The following is a 25,547-nucleotide window of genomic DNA, read 5'->3' on the forward strand; positions in this document are numbered from 1 at the left end:
ATTTTGTTAGCAGTTAGAAGTTTTCAAATTCCTGTCAATTTACCAAACTGCATTACGCTCGAGAAAATAACCCTGTGCCATGCCCTTCGGATTAGACTCTGTCAGTGTCTCTCTCTCTCTGTCTCAGTACCCCCTCCCTCCCACAGAGTGGCCATGAAGACACCATTGTCCAGTGCAGTATAGTCCTCTAGCTTCATCGGTCCTATGATTGAATGAGTGGTGCTTCTGTCTCTCTGTCTCTCTCTCCCTCTGTCTATCTCTCTATCTCACTCTGTCACTCTCTCTCTCTCTCTCTCTCTCTCCCACAATCTCTCTCACACTCTTTCTATTTATCTGTGTCTCTCTCTATATAGCTGTGTCTCTCTGTGTTTCTCTTTGTCTCTCTCTCTCTGTTTCTCTTTCTCTCTCTCTCTCTCTCTCTCTCTCTCTCTCTCTCTCTCTCTCTCTGTGTCTCTCTCTCTCTCTCTCTCTCTCTCTGTGTCTCTCTCTATCTCTCTCTCTCTCTCTCTTATTCCCACTTTATCTGCACCCCCCCCCCTCTCTCCGCTTCCGCCCTATATAGCTCTCTCTGTTAGCTAGCTGGTGTCCCGCCTGCCCAGGCACTCGTGGAATGCAGGTGATGATGATGATGTAACCAGCTCTGTTCCTGTCTCTGTATCTAAGCCCAGGCAGAATGAGAGCCTCTCTCTCAGGAGCCCCTTAAAGGAAATATTCACCCATTTTGAATCTTATATTGTTTTTGTGCAGCTGAGCGCTGCTCTATCGCTCAGAGATTCATATTTACATGTGTATCTGAGGCCATTTCATGTTTTCAAGTGTATCTGAGCTATTAATTTCACATTTTCATGTGTATCTGAGCTATTCGCCGTTCAAGCAGGCAGAAATACAGCCGGTATGAGTTTTACAGAAAGCATAAACTGTCATTCTGTTACCAAACTTTGCAACTGCACTGTTCTTCAAGTAAGTGTATTTCTGTAAAATGTTCAGTGGAAATTGTTAAAAGTAGTCCTTGTGCATAGATTTGTATGGTTTGTTTAACTTTGCAATCATTTGGTTTTTGTTTGACATACATTCAAAAGTTACAAATAAAGAGTGTCATGTCAATCCCTTACCGTTTTGCCAGGCAGCAATCTGCTGCACCATTGTGCCCTAGGCTTTTTGGTGCAATGGGAGAGAATGCACAGAACCTTCTTTAGTGTTGACATTGGTGTTAGAAAAAAAGAGTTAGATTTGACCTACACTATGCATCTCAAATACAGAGGTTCTGATTAGCTGGACCTAGTATGGTTATGTTTTACAGTGTAGTTGCTGCATGCATATTTCTGTACATTTTGTCTTTACCCAATTGTATGTTAAGTTATCTTGAATGATGCTGATATGTATTTTTGCCCTTGTAGATCCAGTCTCATCCAGCTATTTTCCCTAGTGTCAACGTATGGCCTAGCGTAGCTGTGGTGTATTGGCTTTTCCAGCCTGTGTGTGTGTGTGTTTGTGTGTGGATGTGTGTCCCAGGCCTCTGGGAGAGTGTGAGTCTGCTGACGTCCGAGGGACGCTGAGGACACTGAGTCTAGAGGCAAAGGGGTAAGCAAGGCCAGTCACACGCTATATGCTCTGGTCCATGGAGTGTGTGTGTGTGTGTGTGCACAGCAGTGGAGGCTCCTCAGAGGTGGAAGGGGAGGACCATCCTCCTCAGTGAATTTCATAAAAATTTAAATTGTAAAACATAAAAAAAGTTATCCTTTTTAGATATTTCTATACTAAATACAATCACGTCGCCGAACAATTTATTAAAACACACTATTTTGCAAAGAAGGTCTACAGTAGCCTCAACAGCACTCTATAGGGTAGCACCATGGTGTAGCCAGAGGACAGCTAGCTTCCATGCTCCTCTGGGTACATTGACTTCAATACAAAACCTAGGAGGCTCATGGTTCTCCCCCCCTTCCATAGACTTACACAGTAATTATGACAACTTCCGGAGGACGTCCTCCAGCCTATCAGAGCTCTTGAAGCATGAACTGACATGTTTTCCACCCAATCAAAGGATCAGAGAATGAATCTAGTACTGAAAGCATAAGCTACAGCTAGCTAGCACTGCAGTGTATAAAATGTGATGAGTAGTTGACTCAAAGAGAAAGACAATAGTTGAACAGTTTTGAACACATTCATTTATTCCAAAATGAAGGAGAAGCAAGAGAGAAAGCTAGAGAGAGTGTCATTTTTTTTCAGTTTCACTTACTTAGCTAGCAAATGCAGATAGCTAGTTTAGCCTACTGAAACACCCTGCTCAAACAGAGGGATGCTATGTTAGCTAGCTGACTTTGACTATCCAACACAACACTGGAACTCTTCCAAGTCAAGGTACGTTTTTGGTATTACTCATTTATTGCCACCGGGGCCCGCCGGTGTAACTGCTTACTGACTGTACACTAACGTTACTGCATGATTGTAGCGGGTTTACTAACGCGTTAGTTCTATTAGCTATGCTGACTATGACGTTACTTTAGCTAATATGGTGACATCGATGTAGGCTGTGTGTAGCGGTTTGGCTTGGAAAGGTTTTTTCGCCTGGTCACATACATTGAAGTCCTGAAGCGAAGGGACAAGGTGAGAGGAGGAGAGCGCATAGAAGGAATACAACGTGGCTGCTATGAAAGTGAACTGTGTTTACGCGTGATCAGGGGTGTATTCATTCCACATTTTGTTGAAGAACGTTTCGCAAACGGAAGCAAACGGAACAAAACGGGGATAAACATACCGAATTTATCCAATAGATACTCTCGTTTGCAGCTGTTGGACTAATGATTACACCCTATATCAGCTAGATGCAGGCATGAGTGTGCAATGCGGTATTGAATGTCATTGTCTGTCGCCTCAAATTTGTCTCTCGACCTGTGTGCACCTACGTTGTGAACTTTCATAGGCTAGGTTGTAGCAACCTCATGATGGGTATAGGGATTATTACAGTATCATGTAGTAGCCTAAACCTATCACTGTTACATTGAACTGGGTGAATGGAATATGAACGAGAGTCATCCAATATGCTGTAATAGAAATAAGGCCATGCTCATGAGAATTTTTTTTTGTCCTCCCTCATCTTAAACAGCACTGACTGCCACTGGTGCACAGCTCTGTGTGTGAGAGCGTTCTGTGTTTGAGCATTGAGCACTGTGTGTGAACACACTATGTGCTAACCTGTGTGCGTGATGATTGACAAGGCACGTACAAGTCAACACAACATGGGTGAGCGGGCACTCAGGGCAGAAGCATTGTGACTGTGCCCACAGGGTTAAATGTGCATTAAGAATGAGTTAACAGTCATGGCAGGCCCTCTAATTGAGTCATGTAATGGAAAACAACATCTGGTTACAAAAGGCCCAAGAAAAGAACGGAAGTGAACCTATTTTATATACATTACCAGTGAAAAGTTTGGACACACTACTCATTCCAGTTTTTATTTTATTTTTTTATATTTTCTACATTGTAGAATAATAGTGAAGACATCAAAACTATGAAATAACACATATGGAATCATGTAGTAACCAAAAAAGTGTATTTTATATTTGAGATTCTTCAAATAGCCACCCTTTGCCTTGATGAGAGCTTTGCACACTCTTGGCATTCTCGCAACCAGCTTCATCTGGAATGCTTTTCCAACAGTCTTGAAGGAGTTCCCACATATGCTGCGCACTTGTTGGTTGCTTTTCCTTCACTCTGCGGTCTGACTCATCCCAAACCATCTCAATTGGGTTGAGTTCAGGGGATTCTGAAGGCCAGGTCATCTGATGCAGCACTCCATCACTCTACTTCTTGGTAAAATAGCCCTTACACAGCCTGGAGGTGTGTTGGGTCATTGTCCTGTTGAAAAACAAATGATAGTCCCACTAAGCCCAAACCAGATGTGATGGCGTATCACTGCAGATTTCTGTGGTAGCCATGCTGGTTAAGTGTGCCTTGAATTCTAAATAAATCACAGACAGTGTCAGCAGGAAACACCTCCTCCTCCATGCTTTACGGTGGGAAATACACATGCGTAGATCATCCGTTCACCCACACCGCGCCTCACAAAGACACGGCGGTTGGAACCAAAAATCTCCAATTTGGACTACAGACCAAAGGACACATTTCCACCGGTCTAATGTCCATTGCTCTTGTTTCTAGGCCCAAGCAAGTCTCTTCTTCTTATTGGTGTCCTTTAGTAGTGGTTTCTTTGCAGCAATTCAACCATGAAGGCCTGATTCACACAGTCTCCTCTGAATATCGGCACCAAAGTATCGTGATAACATCGTATCATGAGGTCCCTGGCAATTCCCAGCCCTAGTACCGCCCCAAAGAGGATTTAGAACCGCCCCCTCACAATCTCCAGTCAACTTTCACCATTGCTTTTACCCAAAGATGTGCTTCATTACTTATTAATGATTGTTGTCATCTAGAATATAAAAAAACAAGGTGGAAATGTTTTGTACCAAATTAGCACCAACCTGTTGTGAAAATCAACATATATCGCAGTTGATGTTGAGATGTGTCTGTTACTTGAACTCTGTGAAGCCTTTATTTGGGCTGCAATTTCTGAGGCTTGTAACTCTAGTGAACTTATCCTCTGCAGCAGAGGTAACTCTGGGTCTTCCAATCCTGTGGCGGTCCTCATGAGAGGCAGTTTCATCATAGCGCTTGATGGTTTTTGCGACTGCAGTTGAAGCATCTTTCAAAGTTCTTGAAATGTTCCGGATTGACTGACCTTCATGTCTGAAAGTAATGATGGACTGTCGTTTTTCTTTGCTTATTTGAGCTGTTCTTGCCATAATATGGACTTGGTCTTTTACCAAATAGGGCTTTCTTCTGTATTCTTCTGTATTAATTTTAGAGCGATATATGTTGATTTTCACAACAGGTTGGTGCTAATTTGGTACAAAACATTTCCACCTTGTTTTTTATATTCTAGATGACAACAATCATTAATAAGTAATGCAGCACATCTTTGGGTAAAAGCAATGGTGAAAGTTGACTGGAGATTGTGAGGGGGCGGTTCTAAATCCTCTTTGGGGCGGTACTAGGGCTGGGAATTGCCAGGGACCTCACGATACGATGTTATCACGATACTTTGGTGCCGACACAATATGTATTGCGATTCGATGTTCCAAACATATTGCTCACCAAATGTCTGCTGCAGAGGGACAAGAGAGAGCCATGATAACAAGTTTTGATCAATCATGGAAATAAAAGTGCAGTAAACAAATTGGCTCCCTATTTAAAAGAAGATGGAGAACAAGCTATGAAGGAACAATTCTGGAGTTTTGATACAGGTACAGCCAACTAGCGCAAAAATAATATTGCAATATTGTCTAAACGATATGAAAATAATATCCCGATATGTAACTGTATTTATCTTTTCCCCCATCACTAGGCGGTACCTTAGAAAGAGCTGGTTGGATAGAGTAATTTCATGCAAATGTATTAAATTATGCCCGTATGTAACTGCAAATGAGTTGTTCTTGTCAAACGTTATTTTTTCTTTAACATAATAACAAAACATATAAAAAGGCAATATGTGGTTTAAAATCCTTGGCATGTATCATTTCAAAGAAGAACAAACTTGATATTTGACATTCAATTGAATACCTGAAGTTCCACCAAAATGTCTGGATTCCATTGATTTTCTGTCTCTCATTATACAATCGTTTATGTGCTATAGTATAGTCTATTTGAGGGATAAAAAAAAACAATCAAAAGAGTTGAGTATCTTACTCAATTATGAAGCTGTTCAGAACTGTCGGAATCAGAACTGTATTTTTTACCTTTTTGTAATCAATTTTCATGACCATTGCTAATCAGTGTGGACCAATGTCAGTGTGTCACTGTGTTTGTGTCGACACAATGAAGATACTGTAGCAAGCCGATTCACTTTTTTTTCTTTCAAGGCAGTTGTTCTCCTTTCATTTCGTCGTGGTGGCTTTTCAAACGTTGCTTTTGAAATGAGTAATCTCGTCTACAGGTGCCCTCGTCCTACTCCAAATCAAAACAACCCAGGCCTTTGTTCAGTCTGTGGTTGTCATTCTCTCTCGGGCTGTGTGAAGTCATTTAGAATTCTCCAGCACTGAGTATGTTTACAGCATCCAAAATGCCTCTGTGGCAACAACACTGTTGTCAAGCTGACAGTTGTTGACATAGTAGTATGGATGAGTTCAAGAATAGCACTGACGGTACCAGTGCCTTCTAGATGAGGGGGTTTGTGTGTGTGTGTGTGTGCGCAAGACTGTTAGTGTGTGTGCTTAGTAAGCCACAGGGTATGGGGGGAAAATGCATTTTGAGCCACAGTTGCACAGTGCCAACCAAAACGAAGAGGGATTTCAATCAGACACAGCAGATGAATGATGGATCTTGTCCCTGCCTCCACCTTTTTGGGGATTGGAAAGGAATAAACGGAGCCCCACTTAAAGCTGCACAAAATCTCATGAATATTTACGGCGAGTCATTAAGCACTGCCTAAACCCCGGCTCGTTTTGCTAATGGAACATTAGGAGGCTTACCAAGGTGTAGAAACTGGACTGGGGCCTACTGCAGCATTCATTTACACCACCCCTTTCCTCCTCCCATCCCTCCCTCCTCTCTTCAGAATAGAGAAAACAGCACAAGGGCTGCACTGGGATGGTGACATACCCAATAGGCATGAGACTGGTTGTGTCCTAGTTACCCGGCCATGGCCACTGTCTGTCCATTGGCCTGTCTGAATGAATACCTCAATCTCAAACAGCACAATAGCCTAGAATACCCTTCCATAAAATCTACAACTCTACATTTGGACGGTGGTCTGTCTGATGCGTAACTCCTCCAGCCATGGAATAAATAGACCTCTACTGTCACACTCAACTAAGCGTCCATTTCAGACCCCCCGCAGCATCAAGGACAGAAGGCTAATTGTCAATGTCCAGGCCCGCCCCGCAATACACACGGCATACATGTCATGTCAACTCCGAGATCCTCATCAAGAGAAAAGAGAGCGAGACCAAAATAAAGGACCCCTGGATCCCTCTGGGTAATGAATTTGGGTCTGTTGGCTGTGGCTGGAGATCGGTGGAGCGAGGCGAAGTGTGTGGCCTCCCGAGATCACGGGCGCTATATTACAGAAGCGTTTTGCTCTGACATGCACTGTCAACTGAGGGACCTTTATATAGACAGGTGTGTGGCTTTTCAAATCATGTCCAATCAATTGAATTTACCACAGGTGGACTCCAATCAAGTTGTAGAAACATCTCAAGGATGATAAATGGAAACAGGATGCACCTGAGCTCAATTTCAGTCTCATAGCAAATGGTCTGAATACTTATGTAAATAAGGTATTTCTGTTTTTCTGGATTTTTATTTATTTAATCCATTTTAGAATAAGGCTGTAACGTAACAAAATGTGGAAAAAGTAAAGGGGTCTGAATACTTTCCGAAGGCACTGTATGTCACTATAGCAGAAACAGTGTTCCATTCTTTGAATTCTCTAATTGTTTTCATAATGTTCTGTGTTGAATAATATGTGCCATTGTTGTGTGCCTTGAGCTTATGTTTGGGGGAGGGTGAGATGGGTTGAGGGATTGATTTATCACCACAGTAGCTATATTCCTCAATTCACGTCAACGACCGCTTCGGAATGATGAGAAAGTCTATATAAAACCCAGCTGCATTTAGAACCAATACTGTCACAGTGGTGTTACTGTCGCACATTGCAATGTGCTGATCACCTGCTCCTATCCACAATTGTCCACTCATTCTGAAACAGTGAATGCATGACTTCCATGGCAACCAGAAGTTAATGAGTCGCCGTGTTCTTGGCACAGGGCCAGGGGTGACCTTTACAGAGATGGACAGATTAGTTGCAGGTTGACACCACACCGAGTCCACCATATCGGCGGCCCTCGGCCCTAAGACCAGCCTGACACACACACACACACACACACACACACGCACACACGGCTGCATGGGAATAAGCCTGTACGTTGTGATGCATTTGATTGAACGCTCTCCTGATTTAGTTAATCTTCATCTGCTTGTATTGATGAACGAGTTAATATAGCATGGAGAGCTTTTAGCATGGTAAGCGCAAGGGGGATGCACCAGATCAACCTATGGAAATATATTGTGTTCTTTCTTTTCATTCTGGTGCGACTTGTAGCCTACAGTAGATTGGTTCCTGTCAAAATGTATTGCGGTTGATGTAGTTGAGCGAACGTTTCATATTTAGTTTTGTAGTACACCCAGGCTTGAAATGAAGAGACATGTTTCATGTTGTAGCTGGGACATTTCCATTGGGATTATGATGTTTTAAATTCCTGATCTCTGCATATAATACATCCCTTGGCAAAGACAATGAAATAGCATTGACTTGTCCTCTGTCTAGCTTACAACATCAAGGATGTCATACTCTGACTGCCTCTCAGAGAAGGCGGCATTCCACTTCAATATGTCAACGCTGTTGACATCTTGTTCTCTTTTATGATTCCAAGATATTGCAGTGACTTGTGTATCCTTTCCCTATTCCAATACCTCTTTACAATACAATATGTAATTTATGGCAATTTCAGTTTTGTAAACAACAGGAAAACTCACAGGAAATGTTCACAGCCATACATTGAAGTACATGCAGGCTTCAAATCATCTATTGTTGGTTTAATTAATTTGCAGATAGATATAGAATACACTGTCTGACTTCATAAGACTAGATAACTAGATAGACCCCCTCCCCTTGCTTGAAGGCCTTGACTGCTCGTGTTGTACACTGTATGGCCAGTGGGAGCTACACAGCAAGGTGACCCGGAAAACAGGCAGCGCCGGCGAATACCAGGTGACCCAGGAGACTGAGGATATTGGCAGATGGCCAGGGCTAGACGGAAAAACTGGACGCTAAGGAGACATTTTTTAAATTGTGTTTAACCAGGCAAGTCAATTAAGAACACATTCGTATTTACAATGACGGCCTGGCAAGAGGCAAAAAGCCAAGAGCAGGGGGCTGAGTAATGAAAGGACATTTTCCATGCTCGGTTTGAATTTTCGGTACTCGTAGCATAAAACAAGATTGAGATCTGAGCATGTATATGTTTTCATTTCGAGCTAGAAGAGAGGATAGATAAAATGCCAGTTTTTCTAAAATGGCCTTATAAATAACAATGTACCAGTGTTTGAGCCTGCGTGTTGCTAGTGATATCTACCCAACAGCACTGTAGAGACCACAATGGTGAGTTCGTCTCTGATTGGTGACAAAATGAAGGGCTGCATGATATAGAGTGAAGAACCTTTAGTGTAGAGCTTGTCGCTTGTACATACTGTATATAGTATCACCATAGTCCAATACTGAGAGAAAAGTACAACGAATTAACTATTTTCTGGCGGCAAAGACAAAACAAGCTTTGTGCCAGTAATAAAACCCAATACGCAGGCTTGACTTTCTCTACATGGGTGGTGAAGCTGAACTTGTCATCCACACACACAAACTCCAAGATATTTGTACATTTTCCAAGGTAGTAATTACATGGTTTTCAGAGTGTTTAGTATTGGAAAATAACATGCATTTTGTTTTAGAGGAATTCGGAACAAGCTTAAAATCGTACAGATTCTATTGAATGACCTTTAAAGCTGTTTGAGCTTTTTCAAAAGCCGAAGTCAAACTGCTGCCACTTGAATAGAGAATAGTGTCATCCGCATAAACATGTACATCCGCTATCTGATTTCTACAACCTGGGGATTTCATTAAATTCTAGGGTGAGGTTAAAGATGCATGTTAAAGTGGGAGCAATGATGTCTGCAGCTAATTGTAGGCGGGGCTCTAGATCATCAGGGCCAGGGGATTTTTCAGGGCTCTATACACCTCTGAGACAGAGAAGGGCGAGAAGGAGAACCTGGAGAAGGACTGCTCTGGAGTGTCAGGTAATTTCACAGGGAGCTCATTTTGACCTTTTAACCCTAATCAATAAATGTTTTATTAAAAGAGTACAGAATAGAGGTTTCTCAGTTGCCACCTGAAGTCAACACAGAGGTTTAGGGACCTGTGCATTTGTTTTGCACTGTAAACCTTTCATTACTTGCCAAAATTTGGAAGGATTATTCAGATTATCTGCAGTAGATTTGAGGTCTGGTACTGGTACTCCCTGTATATAGCTCCATTCTTGTGTATTTTATTGTATTTATCTTGTGTTAGTTACTATTTAATTTTGCATTATTTTTAACTGCATCGTTGTAAGCAAGCGTTTCACTGTAAAGTCTACACCAGTTGTATTCGGTGCATGTGATAAGTACAATTTGATATGAGGTAGTGGTCTGCTTTCAGCTTTCGTGTCATAGCCACACCATGAGTCCATCCAATCATCAGCTGAATCAGACCTTCTTGCTTTAGCCCACATAGCATTCCGTTTCCTTATGATTTCAGCTAGGTCATCTGAGAATTACATGCAGACCACACCGCTTGCGTTGCGTGCACGAGTGTTGCAAAATAAATGTACACATGTTATTCAATCATTTCATCTGAACTGCTCGCGTGCGTCAACGAGCGTCTGCATAGCCAAGCGCTAAAATAAAACGTGGTTCTATTTTTTATGCTTGACGCGCTGCAAGACCCGCCTCTCCCATCTCCTCATTGGTTTTTAGGAGCATATACCCATGTGGGTGATTGAAAGTCCAGTTGGTGGTGGTAATGCACCTTAAAGTTGGTTGCCAACTGACACAAAGTCCACAGAAGAAGAAGAAGACTACTATTACTACTACTACGACTACTACTACTACTACTACTGAAGGTGAGATTACTAGAAACTAACTAGGTTTCCCCTGTTATCTGTGGATTAAGTGTTGGAGTAGAGAACACAACATTTTTTGTGACTCAAAATGGGTCATAATTCTACAAATATCCTGAAAAAAAGAACCTTGTGCATTTCAGCTAAAATAACAACCCAATGTTTATATCCCAGGACAAATTAGCTAGCAACAGCAAGCTAGCTAGCTAAATGTCCATGAATGTTTCATGTTTCATGTGTTTCGTCCCCAAACTAATATAGTTGGTTCAGAGTTCATTTTGATATTTCAACCTGCGCTCGATGGCGCACGCGCGTGCCCGGTCTAGACAGCATGTTAAGGGTTGTCGCTGCCCTTAATTCTGTATTGTTTGAAAGGGGCACGCTTGTTGCAAATATCCTGGAACACTTTATGGAAGTAAGAAAATGCTAATTCAACATCAGGGATGAATTCAACTCTATTCCAGGAAATGTTGAAAAGATCATGTAAAAAAACCCTGAGTATCAAACTGCTTCCAGTTTCTCTTCATGATGAAACATGGAGGTAGTTTAGGAATTTTACCATCCCTTACACAGGAAACAGCATAGTGATCACTTATATAATTAGCAACAACATCAGAAGCATTAAAACGATGTGGAGTGTTGATTAAAATGAGATAAATCAAAGATGATTTTAGAGGACAATTTGACACAAATGAGTGCCAAAGTTTATTCTACTTAGCTGTCTACAGCAGGGATGGGCAACTTTGATGGGGGTGGGGGCCACAAAAAATCTCAACTTATCTTGAGGGGCTGCAGTGGCTCGCGGGTCTGTGTACCCACATCCATAAGCACACATGCCGTCAGAACCGGCCCTAGCCCTTTGGGGGCCAGAAGTGGGGGCCATACGTTGCGAGCCAAACATTTTAGCGTCCCCCTCTTGAAAGTGAACAGATAAAAATAAAAATAAAACTTTTTAGAGTATATTTCCTGCAATTCTACACATTTTGCCATGGAGTGTAGAGAACATTTTGCAGTTTTAAAGCAAGTTTGCTGCAGTAGATTTAGCAATTGTTTTACTAACTTCATGCATGCAATTCTACTCATTTTGGCATGGGGCGGAGAAACAAATGCTGTAAATTTCCTGCAGTTCTACACATTTTGCCAGAGAAATGTTAGCATTTTTTTATATGATACACTACATGGCCAGTTCGTGAAATTTCTGCCCTGCCAGAGCTGCCCCGGTCAACTGTAAGTGCTATTATTGTGAAGTGGAAACATCTAGGAGCAACAACGGCTCAGCCGCAAAGTCGTAGGCCACACAAGCTCACAGAACGGGACTGAAGCGCGTAGTGCGTACAAATTGTCTGTCCTCGGTTGCAACACTCTGGAAGCAACGTCAGCACAATAACTATTCGTCGGGTGCTTCAGGAAATAGGTTTCCATGGCCAAGCAGTCACACACAAGCCTAAGATCACCATGCGCAATGCGTCGGCTGGAGTGGTGTAAAGCTTGCCGCCATTGGACTCTAGAGCAGTGGAAACGCGTTCTCTGGCGTGATGAGTCACACTTCACCATCTGGCAGTCCGACGGATGATTCTAGGTTTGCCAGGAGAACGCTACCTGCCCAAATGCGTAGTGCCAATTGTAAAGTTTGGTGGGGGAGGAATAATGGTTTGGGACTATTTTTCATGGTTCGGGCTAGGCCCCTTACTTCAGGTGAAGGGAAATCTTAACGCTACAGCATACAATGACATTCTAGACGATTCTGTGCTTCCAACTTTGTAGTAACAGTTTGGGGAAGGACCTTTCCTGTTTCAGCATGACAATGCCCCTGTGCACAAAGCGAGGTCCATACAGCAATGGTTTGTCAAGATCGGTGTGCAAGAACTTGTCTGGCCTGCACAGAGCCCTGATCTCAACCCCATCGAACCCCTTTGGATGAATTGGAACGCCGACTGCGACCTGTCCTAATCGCCCAACATCAGTGCCGACCTCACTAAAGCTCTTGTGGCTGAATGGAAGCAAGTCCCTGCAGCAATTTCCCAACATCTATTGGAAAGCCTTTCCAGAAGAGTGGAGGCTGTTATAGCAGCAAAGGGGGGGACCAACTCCATATTATTGCCCATGATTTTGGAATGTTCGACAAGCAGTATATTTGAGTGAGATTGACTAACAAAATCAATGGGGTCCCCCCAGTTGGAAATTCGACCTTGATTACTACAATTTTAGATAGTGTAGCCAGCTAACTTACCAATCTAAAAATGTTTAGCTGACGTCGGCTAATTGAGTGACTGTCAGTGACTGACATAACAAGAGAAAAACTGCTGATGCACAACCAAATTTCGAAATTGCATCTTGCATATTCTACTATTCTAACACTTCAACAGTAATTTGAGTACCTGACTGAGTTCCTTTTTTGGGAGGGGAATTGATCCTGGGGCCTACAAAAGGGGGGCCGCCAGTTGCCCATCCCTGGTCTAGAAGAAGGAGCGCAGCGAGGGCGGAACATGAGACAATGGCAGGCCCACTAAGCACGTCCATTAGAGGCCTCGATCTGACTCTAATCACCCTGTGGACAAAATCGTATTGTGATTGTTGGCCTAGCCTTTTAGCCTCAATTAGCCTGTTAGCCTAGCCAGTTAACCCTCTAGAGTCGATTGACACCCAGGTAGGTCAATCTTTAGTAACATAATACAAAAATTCCCATAAACATCTGTCAATTTAAGCTAGAGATATCAGTTTTTTTGCATTGGATGCATCTCAATCCACCGCATCCGCCGATGTTGGAATTCCGCAAGGTGGCAGAGCTGTACAGTGGCGTGTATTCATGGATGCCAAGGGAAGCCAGGCTTCCCCAAAAATTTACCAAGAAAAAAAGAAGAAAATCATATAAAATAATCTATCTTTCGTCTCTCTGTGTTACATAATTGTCCTTCAATTCGCAAGAGACTGAATGTATCTCACCGGAGAAAGCATCCGAGCGAGCAAAACAGCGCCCCTCTGTCTTTGTATGTGTAGGCTATCTATCTGATGCTGTCTGGTCCAAAAGACTATGACATTGTTGCCACCCATAGCATTGAATGCAAGGGAAGCCAGTGAGCATTTGGCCTCCCTTGATAAAAAAAGTATTAAAACAATAGCCCATTAGCGTTGAGCTAAACTGAGCGAGCTCAACTGTGAATGGTACTGGCGCACCCAAAAAAAGTGTCAAGGGAAGCCAGTTTGGATTTGGCGTCACTCCAATCACATTGCATCGAGAGCATATAGTGGGGAAAATAAGTATTTAGTCAGCCACCAATTGTGCAAGTTCTCCCACTTAAAAAGATGAGAGAGGCCTGTAATTTTCATCATAGGTACACGTCAACTATGACAGACAAAAAAAGGAAAAAAATCCAGAAAATCACATTTTAGGATTTTTTATGAATTTATTTGCAAATTATGGTGGAAAATAAGTATTTGGTCAATAACAAACGTTTCTCAATACTTTGTTATATACCCTTTGTTGGCAATGACACAGGTCAAACGTTTTCTGTAAGTCTTCACAAGGTTTTCACACACTGTTGCTGGTATTTTGGCCCATTCCTCCATGCAGATCTCGATCTAGAGCAGTGATGTTTTGGGGCTGTCGCTGGGCAACACGGACTTTCAACTCCCTCCAAAGATTTTCTATGGGGTTGAGATCTGGAGACTGGCTAGGCCACTCCAGGACCTTGAAATGCTTCTTACGAAGCCACTCCTTCGTTGCCCGGGCGGTGTGTTTGGGATCATTGTCATGCTGAAAGACCCAGCCACGTTTCATCTTCAATGCCCTTGCTGATGGAAGGAGGTTTTCACTCAAAATCTCACGATACATGGCCCCATTCATTCTTTCCTTTACACGGATCAGTCGTCCTGGTCCCTTTGCAGAAAAACAGCCCCAAAGCATGATGTTTCCACCCCCATGCTTCACAGTAGGTATGGTGTTCTTTGGATGCAACTCAACATTCTTTGTCCTCCAAACACGACGAGTTGAGTTTTTACCAAAAAGTTATATTTTGGTTTCATCTGACCATATGACATTCTCCCAATCCTCTTCTGGATCATCCAAATGCACTCTAGCAAACTTCAGACGGGCCTGGACATGTACTGGCTTAAGCAGGGGGATACGTCTTGCACTGCAGGATTTGAGTCCCTGGCGGCGTAGTGTGTTACTGATGGTAGGCTTTGTTACTTTGGTCCCATCTCTCTGCAGGTCATTCACTAGGTCCCCCCGTGTGGTTCTGGGATTTTTGTTCACCGTTCTTGTGATCATTTTGACCCCACGGGGTGAGATCTTGCGTGGAGCCCCAGATCGAGGGAGATTATCAGTGGTCTTGTATGTCTTCCATTTCCTAATAATTGCTCCCACAGTTGATTTCTTCAAACCAAGCTGCTTACCTATTGCAGATTCAGTCTTCCCAGCCTGGTGCAGGTCTACCATTTTGTTTCTGGTGTCCTTTGACAGCTCTTTGGTCTTGGCCATAGTGGAGTTTGGAGTGTGACTGTTTGAGGTTATGGACAGGTGTCTTTTATACTGATAACAAGTTCAAACAGGTGCCATTATTACAAGTAACGAGTGGATGACAGAGGAGCCTCTTAAAGAAGAAGTTACAGGTCTGTGAGAGCCACAAATCTAGCTTGTTTGTAGGTGACCAAATACTTATTTTCCACCATAATTTGCAAATAAATTCATACAAAATCCTACAATGTGATTTTCTGGAAAAGAAATTCTCATTTTGTCTGTCATAGTTGACGTGTACCTATGATGAAAATTACAGGCCTCTCTCATCTTTTTAAGTGGGAGAACTTGCACAATTGGTGGCTGACTAAATACTTTTTTCCCCCACTGTACGTGGTTCTAAACTCTCCGTGGTTCTAAAACAATAGTTGTTTTGTGGTCTGAAAATGTTGGAAATATGAACTTGCTTGACCATGCTGTAGGTCATGTAACTTGTTGTTACATGCAATATGCTTTGTGGACTTCACTGGACAGTGGTTGCTCTCCAGTTTTGTGATGAAACAAAGGTGTGGTTGAATTTATTCTGCCACTGTGTCTTCTTATTGTCCCGGCCTTTAGGCCTATAAATCACGGTCGCAAGGCATATGAACTAACAGGTTATAGAGCAAACAACCCAGTTATCACACAGGTTGTAATATGTTCGTTTTTTCTCTGGCTTCCCCAGTGATTTTTACCCACGCACCGCTACTTGAGCAGTGTTTGTCAGACCATGAGACATCCCAAACAGTAGGTATTCTCACGAACGGTTTTTCACAAATACGATATTGTTCTCCGTCTTGCTCTACGACCACCACAAGTGTCACGGGACCCGTCTGAAGGTAACTGGTTACCGTTTTTTTAATGAATGGAAGTATGAAGGTCATTTTGTGCCTACTCAAAAAAGGGGTTAAAGATTTCCTGAGCTATCTTAAATCTCCTAGATAAAGGACAAACACTTCAAAACCTTGTTTCTTATTATTTCTTTTTTGACTTGTCTTTTTTGCCATTTATGAATGTGTTATTCAATGCGTTTTTCTGGGCTATAGTAGTAAAGGCCAAATTCAATATTTTATCCAATTTCTTTTTGATATATATATTTTTGATACCTGAAGGGGTCCTACAATTCTAAATAAAATAACTAATTGATCCATAGTATGACCATCTTAAAACAATTCCATATGTCAGCTTAGAACCCCCCCACCCCAACGACTTAGACTTTTAAGAATTAACCTAGTTTAGCCTGTTAGCTTTGTTATTATAATTTTTTTGGTTTGGACTTTGGAAGGATTTTTGGACTCCTATTAGGTTGAGATCATAGTGTGTGTTTGGTGTTGAGGAACTTACAGTAAGTGAGAGCTTACAGAGGCTAAACGTTCAATGAGATTAGTGGCAGCATTTGGTTGGCCAGGATGTGGTTTGGCAGTTTGATTGGCTCAGCGGTCAGCCTCTATCTGTGCTTCATTGAAACAGTCCTTGGGCTTTACATTTGCATAGAGAGCAAAAAAAAAATATTTTCATAATTTCACTGTAGGCCTATTTGCATGATAAACCCAGAAACTATTTCCCTGAAGGTTACGTCATAACCATGGTTCCAACCATTTCAACTGCCATTCATTTCCCCTCTGGCTGAATGCACACCTTGAGTTGTTTCTTTTCACATCCCCTCCTCAGTGGAAGACGATGGATAATTCCCATCAGAATGACAGCTTTCCTTTGATGCACTGCGCCAGAGAGTTCAAATTAGTAGGAAACAAGCACTTTCAGCAGTAATTGTATCACATCTACAGGACCAGTCAAAAGTTTGGACACACCTACTCATTCCAGGCTCTTTCTTTATTTTTACTGTTTTCTACATTGTAGAATAATAGTGAAGACATCAACACTATGAAATAACACATATGGAATCATGTAGTAACCAAAAAAGTGTTAAACAAATTAAAATATATTTAGATTTTAGATTATTCAAAGTAGCCACCCTTTGCCTTGATGACAGCTTTGCACACTCTTGGCATTCTCTCAACCAGCTTCATGAGGTAGTCACCTGGAATGCATTTCAATTAACAGGTGTGCCTTGTTAAAAGTTAATTTGTGGAATTTCTTTCCTTCTTAATGAGTTTGAGCCAATCAGTTTTGTTGTGACAAGGTAGGGTTGGTATACAGTAGAGAGCCCTATTTGGTAAAAGACCAAGTCCATATTATGGCAAGAACAGCTCAAATAAGCAAAGAGAAATGACAGTCCATCATTACTTTAAGACATGAAGGTCAGTCAATCCTGAAAATTTCAAGAACTTTGAAAGTTTCTTCAAGTGCAGTCGCAAAAACCATCAAGCACTATGATGAAACTGGCTCTCATGAGGACCGCCACAGGAATAGCAGATCCAGAGTTACCTCTGCTGCAGAGGATAAGTTAATTAGAGTTACCAGCTTCAGATATTGCAGACCAAATAAATGCTTCACAGAGTTCAAGTAACAGACACATCTCAACATGAACTGTTCAGAGGAGACTGCGTGAATCAGACATTCATGGTCGAATTGCTGCAAAGAAACCACTACTAAAGGACACCAATAAGAAGAAGAGACTTGCTTGGGCCAAGAAACACGAGCAATGGACATTAAACCGGTGGAAATCTGTCCTTTGGTCTGATGAGTCCAAATTGGAGATTTTTGGTTCCAACCGCCGTGTCTTTGTGAGACGCGGAGTAGGTGAACGGATGATCTCTGCATGTATGGTTCCCACCGTGATGCAGCTGTCTATTTACCGCCACAAACCGATGCTGGCACTAAGACCGTACTCAATGATCTGTATAAGGCCATACCCAAACAAGAAAATGCTCATCCAGAGGTGGCACTCCTGGTTGCTAGGGACTTTAATGCAGGAAAACTTGAATCCGTTTTACCTAATTTCTACCATCATGTCACATGAGCAACCAGAGGAAAAAAAACTCTAGGCCACCTTTAGTCCACACACAGAGACGCGTACAAAGCTCTCCCTTGCCCTCCATTTGGCAAATCTGACCATAATTCTATCCTCCTGATTCCTGCTTACAAGCAAAAACTAAAGCAGGAAGTACCAGTGACTCGCTCAGAACGGAACTGGTCAGATGACACAGATGCTAAGCTAAGGACTGTTTTGCTAGCACAGACTGGAATTTGTTCCGGGATTCATCCGATGGCATTGAGGAGTATACCACATCAGTCACCGGCTTCATCAATAAGTGCATTGATGACATCATCCCCATATTGACCATACATGCATACCCCAACCAGAAGCCATGGATTACAGGCAACATCCGTACTGAGCTAAAGGGTAGAGCTGCCACTTTCAAGGAGCGGGACACTAACCCGGACACTTACAGTGCCTTGCAAAAGTATTCATCCCCCTTGGCATTTTTCCTATTTTGTTGCATTACAACCTGTAATTTAAATTGATTTTTATTTGGATTTCATGTAATGGACATATAGTCCAAGTTGGTGAAAAAATAAATAACGGAAAATTGGTGCGTGCATATGTATTCACCCCCTTTGCTATGAAGCTCCTATATAAGATCTGGTGCAACCAATTACCTTCAGAAGTCACATAATTAGTTAAATAAAGTCCACCTGTGTGCAAGCTAAGTCACACATGATCTGCAACACCACTAAGCAAGGGGCACCACCAAGCAAGCGGCACCATGAAGACCAAGGAGCTCTCCAGACAGGTCAGGGACAAAGTTGTGGAGAAGTACAGATCAGGGTTGGGTTCTACAAACATATCAGAAACTTTGAACATCCCACGGAGCACCATTAAATCCATTATTAAAAAATGGAAAGAATATGGCACCACAACAAACCTGCCAAGAGAGGGCCGCCCACTAAAACTCACGGCCCAGGCAAGGAGGGCATTAATCAGAGAGGCAACAAAGAGACCAAAGATAACCCTGAAGGAGCTGCAAAGCTCCACAGCGGAGATTGGAGTATCTGACCATAGGACCACTTTAAGCCGTACACTCCACAGAGCTGGGCTTTAGAGAAGAGTGGCCAGAAAAAAGCCATTGCTTACAGATAAAAATAAGCAAACACGTTTGGTGTTCGCCAAAAGGCATGTGGGAGACTCCCCAAACATATGGAAGAAGGTGTTCGCAAAAGGCATGTGGGAGAAGGTACTCTGGTCAGATGAGACTAAAATTGAGCCTTTTGGCCATCAAGGAAAACGCTATGTCTGACGCAAACCCAACATCTCTCATCACCCCGAGAACACCATCCCCACAGTGAAGCATGGTGGTGGCAGCATCATGCTGTGGGATGTTTTTTATCGGCAGGGACTGGGAAACTGGTCAGAATTGAAGGAATGATGGATGGCGCTAAATACAGGGAAATTCTTGAGGGAAACCTGTTTCAGTCTTCCAGAGATTTGAGACTGGGACGGAGGTTCACCTTCCAGCAGGACAATGACCCTAAGCATACTGCTAAACAACACTCAAGTGGTTTAAGGGGAAACATTTAAATGTCTTGGAATGGCCTAGTCAAAGCCCAGACCTCAATCCAATTGAGAATCTGTGGTATGACTTAAAGATTGCTGTACACCAGCGGAACCCATCCAACTTGAAGGAGCTGGAGCAGTTTTGCCTTGAAGAATGGGCAAAAATCCCAGTGGCTAGATGTGCCAAGCTTATAGTGACATACCCCAAGAGACTTAATTGCTGCAAAAGGTGGCTCTACAAAGTATTGGATTAGTTATGCACGCTCAAGTTTTCTGTTTTTTTTATATTTATTTCTTGTTTGTTTCACAATAAAACATATTTTGCATCTTCAAATTGGTAGGCATGTTGTGTAAATCAAATGATACAAACCCCCCCAAAATACATTTTAATACCAGGTTGTTAGGCAACAAAATAGGAAAAATGCCAAGGGGGGTGAATACTTTCGCAAGCCACTGTATAAGAAATCCCGATATGCCCTCCGATGAACCATCAAACAGGCAAAGCGTCAATACAGGGCTAAGATTGAATCCTATTACACCGGCTCTGGCGCTCGTCATATGTGGCAGGGCTTGCAAACTATTACTGACTACAAAGGGAAGCCCAGCCGCAAGCTGCCCAGTGACACGAGCCTACCAGACGAGCTAAATGACTTCTATGCACGCTTCGAGGCAAGCAACACTGAAGCATGCATGAGAGCACCAGCTGTTCTGGACGACTGTGTGACCACGCTCTCCGTAGCCGATGTGAGTAAGAACTTTAATCCTGTCAACATTCACAAGGCCGCAGGGCCAGATGGATTACCAGGACATGTACTCAGAGCATGCGCTGACCAACTGGCAAGTGTCTTCACTGACATTTTCAACCTGACCCTGACTGAGTCTGTAATATCTACATGTTTCAAGCAGACCACCATAGTTCCTGTGCCCATGAACGCCAAGGTAACCTGCCTAAATGACTACCGACCTGTAGCACTCACATCTGTAGCCATGAAGTGCTTTGAAAGGCTGGTCATGGCTCACATCAACACCATAATCCCAGAAACCCTAGACCCACTCCAATTCGCAAACCGCCCCAACAGATCCACATATAATGCAATCTCTATTGCACTCCACACTGCCCTTTCCAACCTGAACAAAAGGAACACCTATGTGAGAATGCTGTTCATTGACTACAGCTCAGTGTTCAACACCAAAGTGCCCTCAAAGCTCATCACTAAGCTAAAGACCCTGAGACTAAACACCTCCCTCTGCAACTGGATCCTGGACTTCCTGACGGGCCGCTCCCTGCTGGTAAGGGTAGGCAACAACACATCTGCCATGCTGATCCTCATCCTCAGGGGTGCGTGCTCAGTCCCCTCCTGTACTCCCTGTTCACCCACGACTGCGTGGCCAAGCACAACTCCAACACCATCATTAAGTTTGCCGATGACACAACGGTGGTAGGCCTAATCACGGACAACGATGAGACAGCATATAGGGAGGAGGTCAGAGACCTGGCAGTGTGGTACCAGGACAACAACCTCTCCCTCAACGTGATCAAGACAAAGGAGCTGATCGTGGACTACAGGAAAACGAGGGTCGAGCACACCCCCATTCACATCGACAGGGCTGTAGTGGAGCAGGTCAAGAGCTTCAAGTTCCTTTGTGTCCACATCACCAACAAACTATCATGGTCCAAACACACCAAGGCAGTCGTGAAGAGGGCACGACAACGCCTATTCCCCCTCAGGAGACTGAAAAGATTTGACATGGGTCTTCAGATCCTCAAAGTTCTACAGCTCCACCATCGAGAGCATCCTGACTGGTTGCATCACCGCCTGGTATGGCAACTGCTCGCCATCCAATGTGCTACAGAGGGTAGTGCGTACAGCCTAGTACATCACTGGTGACAAGCTTCCTGCCATCCAGGACCTCTATACCAAGCGGTTTCAGAGGAAGGCCCTAAAAATTGTCAAAGACTGTTCTGTCTGATACCGCACGGGAAGCGGTACCGAAGTGCCACAGCTAGGACCAAAAGGCTCCTTAACAGCTTCTATCCCCAAGCCATAAGACTGCTGAACAGTTAATCAAATTACTACACTGACTATTTGCATTGATCCCCCCGCTGTTTATTATCTATGCATAGGCACTTTACCTCTACCTACATGTACATATTACCTCAATTACCTCGACTAAGCTCTACCCCACACATTGACTCGGTACCGGTACCCCCTGTATATATCCTCATTATTGTTATTTTATTGTGTTTTTTACTTTAGTTTATTTAGTAAATATTTTCTTCACTCTTATTTTACTTAAAACTGCATTGTTGGTTAAGGGCTTGTAAGTAAGCATTTCAGGTAAGGTCTACAGTCGTGGTGAAAAGTATTGAGAATTACACACATATTAATTTTCACAGTCTGCTGCCTCAGTTTTTATGATGGCAATTTGCATATACTCCAGAATGTTATGAAGAGTGATTTGATTAACATGAAAAAAAAACATTTTCCACTGCATTTTAGCCCTGCCACAAAAGGACCAGCTGAGATCATGTCAGTGATTCTCTCGTTAACACAGGTGAGAGTGTTGACGAGGACAAGGCTGGAGATCACTCTGTCATGCTGATTGAGTTAGAATAACAGACTGGAAGCTTTAAAAGGAGGGTGGTGCTTGAAATCATTGTTCTTCCTCTGTTAACCATGGTTACCTGCAAGGAAACACGTGCCGTCATCATTGCTTTGCACAAAAAGGGCTTCACAGGCAAGGATATTTCTGCTAGTAAGATTGCACCTAAATCAACCATTTATCGGATCATCAAGTACTTCAAGGAGAGAGGTTCAATTATTGTGAAGAAGGCTTCAGGGCGCCCAAGAAAGTCCAGCAAGTGCCAGGACCGTCTCCTAAAGTTGATTCAGCTGCGGGGTCGGGGCACCAGCAGTGCAGAGCTTGCTCAGGAATGGCAGTAGGCAGGTGTGACTGAGGATGGCCTGGTGTCAAGAAGGGCAGCGAGGAAGCCACTTCTCTCCAGGGAAAACATCAGGGACAAACTGATATTCTGATAAAGGTACAGGGATTGGACTGCTGAGGACTGGGGTAAAGTCATTTTCTCTGATGAATCCCCTTTACGTTTGTTTGGGCCATCCGGAAAAAAGCTTGTCCGGAGAAGACAAGGTGAGCGCTACCATCAGTCCTGTGTCATGCCAACAGTAAAGCATCCTGAGACCATTCATGTGTAGGGTTGCTTCTCAGTCAAGGGAGTGGGCTCACTCACAATTTTGCCTAAGAACACAGCCATGAATAAAGAATGGTACCAACATATCCTCCGAGAGCAACTTCTCCCAACCATCCAAGAACAGTTTGGTGACGAGCTATGCCTTTTCCAGCATGATGGAGCACCTTGCCATAAGGCAAAAGTGATAACTAAGTGGCTTGGGGAACAAAACATCAACATTTTGGGTCCATGGCCAGGAAACTCCCCAGACCTTAATCCCATTGGGAACTTGTGGTCAATCCTCAAGAGGCGGGTGGACAAACAAAACCCCACAAATTATAACAAACTCCAAGCATTGATTATGCAAGAATGGGCTGCCATCAGTCAGGATGTGGCCCAAAAGTTAATTGACAGCATGCCAGGGCGGATTGCAGAGGTCTTGAAAAAGAAGGGTCAAAACTACAAATATTGACTCTGCATAAACTTAATTTAATTGTCAATAAAAGCCTTTGACACTTATGGAATGCTTGTAATTATACTTCAGTATACCATAGTAACATCTGACAAAAATATCTAAAAACACTGAAGCAGCAAACTTTGTGAAGACCAATACTTTGTGAAGACCAAAATTCTCAAAACTTTTGACCACGACTGTACACTTGTTGTATTCGGCGCTTGTGACAAATACAATTTGATTTCATCTATAAGCCATTTTTGTAGGTCTATTTTCTTTGTGTTTCTTTTTTTTGTCCTTCAAAGGTTGAATTGTCCAGGGGCAGGTCATCAGAGTTGTGTTTAACAGTGCTTTGGTCTCTTTGAGAAAGAACCCCTATCCACTATCAAAGCCCCTCCTTTTCGCACAAACACACAAGGACTGCTCGTGACTTGGCCGTTTCACAAAAGGGAACCTGCATTTGGAGTGTGGAACACAGTAGAGTGCATCCGCTCCGGGAGGCAGCAGTCATGAGCATTCTCTCACATTAGCCTAGGTAGAGTATAAATAGACCTTACGCAATCCAGTTTAATATGACATTATGTAATTACAGAGAAAGCTGCTAGGTTCAAATGAGAGCCGTTCTTGACCAGTCTCCGTCTGCCTCGCAGCCGAGTAGGCGTTTAATATTGATATTAAGGAGCGAAGGCAGCGCGCAACGCATCGATTTAATGCAGAGCTCGGCTTTTGTGTGGTCTCAATGGTAGGGTGCAGTGACAGACTGGGTGAGAAGGAAAGGCAGGCTTGACTAGGCCTATGTGATGAAGTGTTATGTGTTTCTGCATATCATAACTCGGGTCATGGACTATACATTTGAAGATGACCCATTTCCTCTGATGGAAGATGAATTGTGTAGAGACCGTAGGGAGACTGTAGTTCATTATGAACTGTACAGGATATGTCCACTTATAGATGGCCTACTTGGCTAGCTCCGCTCAGAAAGGACCACTGCTCCACTTTCCGTACAGCCCTACTCTCTACTGTACACATTCACTATCTAGGCTGCTCACGTAATATGTTATGGAAGAGTTCACCGCTGTACATGTATAGGCACAGAGACGCATTCTGTGCAGTTATAGTAACAGAATGATAGAACTGCCCTCAAACCCCCCGGGACACTACAACATGTAGACACACACACACAAAATCACACTCTGTTATCAGAATTCTGACCCCCTTATGTATTTGTGTTATTTTGTACAGGCTCTAACCACTGTTGCCAGGGGGCATATGTGGTCAGAAGCTTAGACCGCTACACCAGACTCTGTCACTCCCACTCTGTTTAGTTAATCTATAAAATAAGACTAGTAACTTCCTAGTCAGTAGCAGTGGTAGTAGTGGTTAACCATGTTCACTTACGGCACCCTGCGTATTGATTGGTGCCATAATGTGACCTGCCAGACATGCATTTCATAAAGCAGGGAGCCGAGATCATTCATTTGATGTGTTTCTCACTGAGCGATAATGGACCTCCTTGTAAATAATGCAGCGGTGGGAGCGCTCCCTTTCGCATTGCACCACCTTTTGTCAAGAAAATTCTGCTCTCTTTTCCTCTCCTCTGGCTCGCCTTATGAAACGCTCCTTTGTCCTCATTGACTCTCATTGTTAACCCCAGCCTAACCAATACAGAATACAGAGACTGGGGAAAAAACAAGGAGGAAGCTTTACAGTACTGTGATTGAGTGCGTGGTCTGTATTATGGCAGTCCATCTACCTGGTACTACTGTAACAGACAAAACAACCTCTTCAATTAGGCTCTAGCTGTAAAGACAGCCGTATAATGCACGTAGCATTTCATCAATTATATGGCTATCTGTAGTGCTAATGTGATTGCGCTTCCACTTGCTGCCATCTCAGCTGGCCCTGGCAGGTATTCACTGAGCAGCCAGTGAGTCTTCTCTTGACACCTCTGGTCTGATTGGTGTCGAGTACTGGCTTTTAGAGCTCCTGGCTAGCCTCTCACTGCCTGTCCTGATGAAAGCAGGCCCTGTGTACTACGCTAATGGATAGAGGGAGGCTCTCCTCAAGCGCTCTCTCTCTCGTTCTCTTTCTCTTTGCCTCTCTGCCTCTCAACCTGGCTGCCTCCACTGAGCTGAAGGGAAGACCAGAGTCCACAAATCAAGGGGAATCACTTTTTAATTAGG

General features: G+C 43.2%; 1 protein-coding gene across 3 annotated transcripts in view; it reads left to right on the forward strand.

Annotated features, from left to right (window-relative positions):
* The window catches only part of rnf144aa (ring finger protein 144aa), a 73,877-nt gene that overhangs the window by 18,144 nt on the left and 30,186 nt on the right, over positions 1-25,547 (forward strand). Inside the window, exon 1 of one of the 3 annotated variants that reach the window (XM_084144041.1) lies at positions 1,517-1,581. The exons of the other annotated variants lie outside the window; for them this stretch is intronic. The gene's annotated coding sequence lies outside the window, so the exon portion shown is untranslated. Of the gene's footprint in view, positions 1-1,516; positions 1,582-25,547 lie in introns of those variants that run through there. 3 annotated transcript variants of the gene reach the window in all.

Source organism: Coregonus lavaretus (genome assembly GCF_964263955.1).
Source record: "Coregonus lavaretus genome assembly, chromosome: 27".
NCBI classification, from domain to species: domain Eukaryota; kingdom Metazoa; phylum Chordata; class Actinopteri; order Salmoniformes; family Salmonidae; genus Coregonus; species Coregonus lavaretus.